This window comes from Podarcis melisellensis (assembly GCF_964234715.1).
Source record: "Podarcis melisellensis genome assembly, chromosome: 3".
NCBI lineage: Eukaryota > Metazoa > Chordata > Lepidosauria > Squamata > Lacertidae > Podarcis > Podarcis melisellensis.
The window spans coordinates 70,961,374-70,970,649 of NC_138530.1; positions in this window are offsets into that span (position 1 = coordinate 70,961,374).

The following is a 9,276-nucleotide window of genomic DNA, read 5'->3' on the forward strand; positions in this document are numbered from 1 at the left end:
TCCACAGCCCAGCTCCCTAGCTGGCCAGGTGGGGCTCATTGGCTCTGGAAGGAAGGGTGTGATTCCTCAGCTGGAACAAGTGAGGGTCACATGCCTCATCAAGCTCAGAGGCTGCAATCAGCATGCAGAGTATAAAAGGGGCAGTAGAGCTATGGAGCTGTGTTTGCTCAAGTCCCCATATTGGTTGGGCCACATCTTGGATGTTCCAGGGCTCTCTTTGAGACTTTGCTTGTGTGGGACTGACTGCCAGATGCTGACCTCTGGATCAGCTGCCGGGGTAGGAACCTGGACTTTGGACTTGTTGGCTTGCTGGACTACATGCCAGCCTATGCCATGGGATCATGCACACCAGTAAGACTTGCTGCCAGGTACCCAGGATATTAAAATTTAAAAAACAATCAGCAGTTTTGTTTATAGTTTTATTTGCATTTTTTGTAGTAGACAGATGGATGAAGTTGGCACAGTTTGATATGATTGTAGGAATATAGGGCCATGCCTTTTACCAGGTCAGGTTACCGGTCCATTTAGATCAGCAGCCTATTAACCAACTGCAGCCACAGTTATACAGCACAAGCTCCACTGAGTATTAAAAGATGACATGAAGCTTTTTCAAGTTAGCTTGGTTACACATTGTAGTTCATTAGTTTGACTCCATTTCAGTTGCAAATCCAATCACTTCCAGGCTGAAATTTACTGAGAAAGGAAAAAGCAGCAAAGAAAGACCAAAATACCACTGGGCGTATGACACTGTAATCTTGCGTCAATGGAAGCAGTGGGTTTTCCAAGCATGAAGTGTCATCAGGAGAATGAATTAGCATAATTAAAACTGACAGTATTGTAATGCTGGGTTGGCAGCACAATGAGTCCAGAACACAGAAGTCAACAAGCTGTCCAATTTGGAAGAGAATGCAAGGAGTCGTATAAGAAATTGTTTTGTTTTCAGTGTATGCACATTAAGAATTTTAATTTCCATCCCATCTCCCCCATATTTCAGAACTTTGCATATGCTGGTGCTAAATAAATCTTACAACCATTAGTCACTGAGTAGCATGTGTTAACAAAGATTGATTTTCTCATGTTGTTTTAAGTCCTGGATCTGGCCAACTAAAGGATTAACACAGATTGGTTTTTATTAGCTGCATTCTGTGAAGGGGTGGCAAGATGGCAATTTCAAAGTTATGGTGATATGCCGGTGTGTGGGTTGGTAGCTAAGTTCGTGCTACAAAAATAAGAAGCCAAGTTCACTGCCTTATTCAATACAGTGGTAACTCGGGTTAAGAACTCAATTCGTTCTGGAGGTCAGTTCTTAACCTGAAACTGTTCTTAACCTGAGGTACCACTGTAGCTAATGGGGCCTCCCGCTGCCGCACAGTTTCTGTTCTCACCCTGAAGCAAAGTTCTTAACCCGAGGTACTATTTCTGGGTTAGCGGAGTCTGTAACCTGAAGTGTCTGTAACCTGAAGGATCTGTAATCACGCTTTTTCTTTATCCAAGCAAGGAACATTGAAAATTATATACAAAAGTAGCCAGAGTAGTAACATTCAACAGAACTAGTAATCCTTCGCTTTGTGCCTCAGACTCCTCAAACCAGGCAGTCCAAGAAGTAGGTCCCCTTTATTGTAATTAGGGATGGGAAAAGAAACCCAAACTTGCCTCCTTTGCTCTTACCAACCCAATATGCAAACTGAAACAGAGCTATCCTTCAAAATTCTCATTCCTCCTAATTTTGTGTTACAGATCTCCAACAAAAAGATGCATGCAATAAAAGTGTGTATTAGGACAAAGTTTGCTGAAAATGCATAATTTTAGGGGAAATTGTTTTTGGAAAAAGTAGCATATAAATCCCTACATATTAGGAGAATCGCATGCAAAAATGTGTAGAAATGTTCCTGCAGACTTTTTGAAAAAATCGGGAATTGATGTTGAAATGGGAAGAACTGAAGACTGGAAAAATGAGAAAGAGTTAAATTGGCATTGACAGATTAGTTCCTCTCTAACCCCATTCCATCCTCCTCACTATACCCATGGCCTCCTCATAAATGGCAGATGAGGAGGGAAAGCTGTCTGGGGGCTCTACCACTTCAGGTTGTAGGTGGGGGCACACACAACAGTATAAAATAAAATTTAAAAGCCTTTCATACAGAAAGTTTTCATGCCAAGGAAGAAAGCTTCCAGTTGTTCATGTGTAGAAAAATGTGTTGTACGAAGGAACCCCCATCTTTAGAGCTCTCCTTATCTGCTGTTTGTGAACTTTCACTTGATATGCATGAGAAGCACACAAACTCTCTAGGTCTTATTGGCTGACATGCTGGTGCTGCTTAAGTTTTGTGCAGATGATTGCAAACCAGGTACAATCAATGCATGGGGGTGGGGAGAAGTAAGATCACAGCACCAGGTCCCACCCCAGAACTCCATATGTAGATTGTACCTTGGACTCATAGCTGGTCTGTGTACATAAGTGAAAGTACTTTGCAGCCTTCTGCAACATTACCTCATGTGCTTATATAGGCTCATTGTCACCATGAGGCCTTGTGGGTGTAGAACATGCTTGTCAAATGGGAAAGGATTAATTCAAACCAGGGCTCATAAATGCTTTGATTTGGGAATCTATTCTAATTCCAAAAACTCAGACATGCAGGATGCCTGTGAAAGGGTGCTGAGTGCTTTTCCCTCGCCACCGAATAATGATACCCATCAGTAACTGGGTTTAGGATAAAAGATGTCAGTTTGAGAGCTGCTTAAAATTACAGGAAGAAAGATTTAGATCAAATATTACGAGCATATGCATTGCAACAAAAGACTATGAATAGCAACACATCAAACTTCCATGAGAGGTGGATGAATGTCTTGCCTGGGATGTTTTTCATAGAATAATGGGCATATATTTGGAGATATATGCATGGGTACATGCCCTCTGGGGTCTTTTAACCTCCCCACACCACTTGGGGCAGGTGACATACGTACCCTATAGCAAACACTTTTCTTTATTTTCTTTAGATTATTTTTATATCACCTTTATAGGGAAAAACCACCTCATGGTGGTTTACAAACTAAGAACATAAAAACTTGTAACAGTAATACATATGTACACACACACACACACACACACACATTACAAATAACTGATACAAGAACAGTTAGGTAACATTTCAAATAAAAATAAAAATATCACTAACAGTTGAAACCAGAACTACAGAATGTATAATGTAAAGCCAGCATCAATAAAAATCAGACTGAGTCATTCAGGTCTTTAAGACTCCTTTAAAAATAGGAAAGGGAGTCAGGAATGTCTTCAGTTGAAGGACATCCCATAGAGATGGGGCCACAAGAGAAAAGGCTGTGTCTCTCCTGTCTAAAAACCAGGCACATGCAGAAGGTCTCTGTGGCCTGGGAAGCTTCATGCAGCTGCAGATAGTCCTTTAAGAAACCTGGTTCCAAGTCATTTAGGGCATTAAAGTATTCAAATTGGGTTTGGAAATGCACTGGCTGCTGCAATATACAGTTACTGACTAACACTTGAGTGCGTGAAAGGGTCAATATGAGTCCTGAGCTCAAGTTGCCAGCATGGATATGGTTTAGCAGGCTCTCAACAACCTCTGCCCCATCCCTTTCTTCTTCTCTCTTCATGCTCCCTGGAGCAAGCGAGAAGCCATGTGGCCATGGCTCCCTGCAAGTGAACTGTAACTTTCTTGAAGAAGATATTACAGCTTGCGTCTTTGCTAACCCAAATATTGAATGAATCCTTTTTGTATGGAAACCAATTATTTTTCTGTTTAAGTCATTTGGAACATTTTCTCTCTCCTTTGTTTTCCTACCAACAGATGGGGACTTGTTTGATGCAACTTCTGTGAGCTCACTTATTCACTTATGAGTTCACATTCACTTATTTGCAATTTAACCAGGTTTTAATGTGCTTGGAGCAATAACCATTGTGCTAACTTTTACAAAACAGTAAGAATATCTCTTCCAAACTGCTCTCTCTAACCCTGGCAACCAGTGCAGCTGGGCACAGAATTGGTGTTATATGCTCTGATTGCCTATATACGCTCACAAACAACCAGACATCTGCATTATTCAGCAGCTGAAGTTTCTTTAAAGGCAGATGCAGAGTGTGTAACCAGGGCATTGAATGACTGTAGCAAGTTCCAATTCCACATGTGCCTCCATAGATAGCACCAAGTCCAGGTAAAACAACAACACTATGTGAAAAACTTTGTCTTTCAGTTCGATTCAGATCAGCTGGTTTCCCACCCAGCTATATCACTTCCATTTTATCTGGATTAAGCCTCTGCTGACATCCATCCCAGAACTGCCTCCAGACATCATGGTAAGGATATTTTGCACTAGGTCTGAGAACCGGAGTTGATAAACTCTGACTTTCATCCTAAATTTCTGGTTCTATGGAAATAACAACTCAAAAACTGGAAGGGTTAACCATGCTGAAGATCTCTCCTCTGAGCAGAGTAATGAATTCAAAGTAATTTGATTTTCTTACCTCTTAGATCTTGTGGAGTACGCCTTTTTTGTAGCATTAAGTTGTAAATAGATTCACTTTTCCCTACAGTACATAATATTAACCAGAAGAGACAAATCATATCTCCCTGCAGGTATGGCAATCCTATTATTTATTTTCCTGTGATGCAGAAGATTACTTGCTACTATTACAACTGTGGTAAATATTTAGTCATACAAAATGTGTCATGAAATTAATCACTTATCTCAGCAAAACCTAAATTCCTACTTAAATAGTCATCCAAGCTCTGGTCAATACAACCACCGTTTATTATTTCTTCTCCTATAATTCCCTTTGAATGTTCACTAAGATGATACAGCACAGAATTAGTTTGTTCCTTGTAAGGATGCAGTTTATCAGAGTAACAATTGAAAGGCAGTCACACCTGAGAACTGTGGCCTGGGAAAATGTGTAAATTTGGTAATGAGACACCTTATCACTATCCTGTGTAAAATAAAGTACATTGTTTTCCAGGAACTGTCTACCAGCGGCATTTAGTTCAATTCTGTTCTTGCTTTTTGAAAGGAGAGAATAATGCAGCCTTCTTTGAAATTCCTTTTAAAAGGAAATCATTATAAAATACTGTAACAGTGGCACTTAACAGCATGTTTATTTGATAAATAAAAGAAGGAGGGGGAGGGGGAAGAGGAGGAGGAGGAGGAGGAGGAGGAGGAGATAGAGATAATAATGGGTAATGTTATTTATGTCTGGTGGAAATGCCCAGTAATCAGACCCTTTTGGAAGAAGTTTTAGGAAGTCATTGTTCAAATTATCAAGAAACCTTTGGCTTTTAAAAAATTCTGTACAGTCATTTTACAGTGGTACCTCGGGTTACATATGCTTCAGGTTACATACACTTCAGGATACAGACTCCGCTAACCAAGAAATAGTACCTCAGGTTAAGAATTTTGCTTCAGGATGAGAACAAAAATTGTGCTCTGGCGGTGTGGCAGCAGTGGGAGGCCCCGTTAGCTAAAGTGGTGCTTCAGGTTAAGAACAGTTTCAGGTTAAGAACGGACCTCCAGAACGAATTAAGTTCTTAACCCGAGGTACCACTGTACTTTGATACTAGGATCTGTATGTAGAAGGAAAGCATCATGTATGTAGAAGGAAAGCATCAATTTGGTATGGAGTACATTGGCAGGTGCAAAACATTTGGGGGCATAATTCCTTTTGAAGCCCATGCTGTAAAGGAATTGTTAATTAAATTATGAAAAGTAGCAAATAGAGATGACGAAATTCATGGGATTTTTTTTTACACCAGAGAGAGAAGAATACAACAGAGACTTTTTGTATAAATTGGTTTCCTTTTATTGAATTTATGAGGAAGAGATATAACCCTGGTTTGGTAGAACACAGAAGCTATTCTATGATTAGAAGAGTGGTAAGCAAGGAATCTATTCTCCCACTGAAATCAATGGGTGATATTCAACTAAGAGGTAATTAATGGACCTAACTTAGTCATGCTAATAAACTTCAGTGAGTTTACTCTTAAAATATAGTTGAATAGCCAGTGGCAAAACTACCTGCTCCAGCATCGGGTGTGGTGTACATCTGGGGGTGTGGCTGGCGCACGTCCCAGGGGGTGTGGCGCGCTGCCCGTGGGGTACGTGGTGCACTTTGGGAGGCTGCATGGTAAGTGTTCTGCCTTGTGCGGGGTGTGCAGCGAGCGTCCTGGGGATGCACGCCGAGTGTTCCGCAGGGCAGCCACGATGTCATCCCCCCCGGATGGTACCCAGGGCAGACTGCACCCCCACCCCCAGCTTCGTCCGCCATTGTGAGTAGCACCCAGTGGGACTTGAAAATGTTTAACTCTGACTGGATAGTTCCTTTAGCAATAGCAGGCTAGTGAAATTAACACCGAAGGCTTTAATAGTGCATCAGCTTTTTGTGGACCCTTCAGGCAAAACTCCTGTTGAATAAGGATAGAATGCACTCTGGCTAAGGGCTCTGGCACTTACCCCATTGGTGTAGCTCATCTAATAAAGAGCTTGGCTTTGGAGTGCTGTCAATTTATTCATTTACTTATATATCTGTGAGCATTTTGTGACATAAATTGATGCAGAACAGATGTAGAAGTTTACCAGGTTCATCCATTTAAAATCTGAAAACCATGTTTTGTTGATGTGTGTGTAGGATGTTTCAGTTCAAATGCTCCTCTTTCTTCTTCTTTTTTTAAAAATGAAAACGTGCTTGCAACACATTCTCCCTCCTACGCCTGCCACCACCACCGAGTATTCATATGAATGGGTTGATTTGATTGTAATTAAAATCCAATAACAGATGACACTCAAGCAGAAATTAGAGGTAATTCCCAGCATTTTTGAAACATCCAACTTCTAGAGCTTATTGAGCTTCTCAAATTATTGAGCGTGATCCCCCAGGGGTGAAAATTAGTATGGGGCTGGCCTACTTAGTTATTTTAAAGTGGGGACAGTGTACCTAGTTATTATTCCCTTTTAGTCTAAGGATTTAATCTTTTGCTTGCATTGGGTTAACAGAAAGTAATAGAAATAATAAAGCAACAGAACATGCACATACACACACAATTAAATAGACTACAGCAGCATCCAGAACACTTCCAAGTTTTTATTGGATATTTGTTTGGCTGAGTGTTTTATGTTGCATGATGTCCTTCTAGAAGCCATAATTTTCCATTATGTGTTGGTGCCTAATATAATTTGTGGGGCCCACCTTCTTCTTGAGTTAGAATCCACACCTGGATCCAGTTAAATCAATGGGACATGACTATTCTTAATTTTATGTGAAAGGCTTAAGAATCTACTTAAATCAATTATTTTGAAATCAACAAGAGAAATAAACAACTAATATTTATAGGTTGGGTGGTATCCATTTTTGTAATTTCAAATTTCAAAACAAAAACTAAACTACAATTTATTTATTTTTGCATGATTCATCAGCATTCAAACACATTTACATCCCATTTATTTTGATAGCTTGGGACTCAAATATGCTTAACTTCAGGTGGACTGTGCACGCAAATCTTCATATTCAGTTACAAAAAGCCACTGCATCCAAAACAGAATTTGAAGCTACTGCTTCAAAACTGTAGAATTTGAAAATAGTTTTGAATAGATTTATGGTCTCTAGAATAACTTTTTGGGTCGTTTTTGTTGGGGGAAAAATGGCTAGATTGCAATTTCAGTTCTACCTCCCAAGTATGTGCTAAAATATTCAAAATTCATCAGATACATGAAGTGTAATCCTCCGTTAGAAGATACGTATGAATATATACATATGTCTGAAGGAGCGTCTCCACCCCCATCGTTCTGCCCGGACACTGAGGTCCATCTCCAAGTGCCTTCTGGCATTTCCCTCACTGTGAGAAGTGCGGTTACAGGGAACCAGGCAGAGGGCCTTCTCGGTAGTTGTGCCCGCCCTGTGGAACACCCTCCCATCAGATATCAAGGAAATAAACAACCACCTGACTTTTAAAAGACATTTGAAGGCAGCCCTGTTTAGGGAACATAATGTATGATGTTTTATTGTATTTTTAATATTTAATTGGAAGCCGCCCAGAGTGGCTGGGGAAACCCAGCCAGATGAATGGTGTATAAATATAATAATAATAATAATAATAATAATAATAATAATAATAATAATAATAATCCCACTTACACATGTACACATTCAAACACAGTGATGCAGACTGTAAATAGCCAAAAGGCAATGAAGAATGAAAAAGGCAATGTAATGTCTGCAAATCTCATATGCATATAAGAACAGTGACCAATTCACAACAACAGTAATTGGTGAAAAGCCAGCACTATACTATACTGTTCAGATATGCTATGATAATTATACACCTGTATTGCAAATGAGAGCTATGGTTCTGATAAAACTCAAATAAAATATAATCAAATTTGCTGATAAATCTCTAGTTCATTCATTTCACACTGGGATTTCTCTCTAGTGCTTGTTACTAAATTTTAAAGAGCCCTCCAGGCAGGAAAAGCTAAGACATGCAAAATTACACTGAATATTATCTCTTCCCCAAAGTGCTTTCAACATTTGCATGTAACTAGAGGCTTCTCTTATTTGGAAAGGCAGAAATGTCATAGCTGGTGCTAATGTTATTCTGCTCAGGTACCCTTGCAGATCCAACCTGAGTATGAAAATGAAAGGCCATCTTTTTACTGCAACTAGACTGACGTCAATTCTAGTCCAAGAGTTAACCAGAACAAAACCAAAGCGTCCCCTTCCTCATTTAGGCGTACTCCTTCCCAGAAACAATTTGCAAGCTGAGAATTTTTTGACATGGTATATACATAAGATTATTATTATTACTACTACTACTACTACTACCATTAATGTTCAGACATATTGGTCTTCTGAGTAGCAGCACTTTTTAAAAAAAAATTAAGATTTTATCCAATTATTAACATTTATCAATTTCAGTATTATAAATGATTGGGGAATGGTTAAAATGTAGCTGTCCTGATGTAGGAAACCATGCATTCATACCGATATGGTTGCGGAACCCCTTTAATTAGAGATGTTATGCTCTGCCAGAGATACTGAAGTTTCTGAGGTCTGCTCCACCACATGTATACACTAGTATTCAAGGGGGAGAAAGACCCACATAGATCAGCACATGTCATCATTTGCAAACATAATGCCAGTGTCTATATACTCACTACATGAGTAGCAGAGGGTTCCCAATGAGTGTACACGAGGCAGAACAGACACTTGCACGATCTTCAAATATTATGCTGTACACATGTTTTCTGTGGGTTTTTATG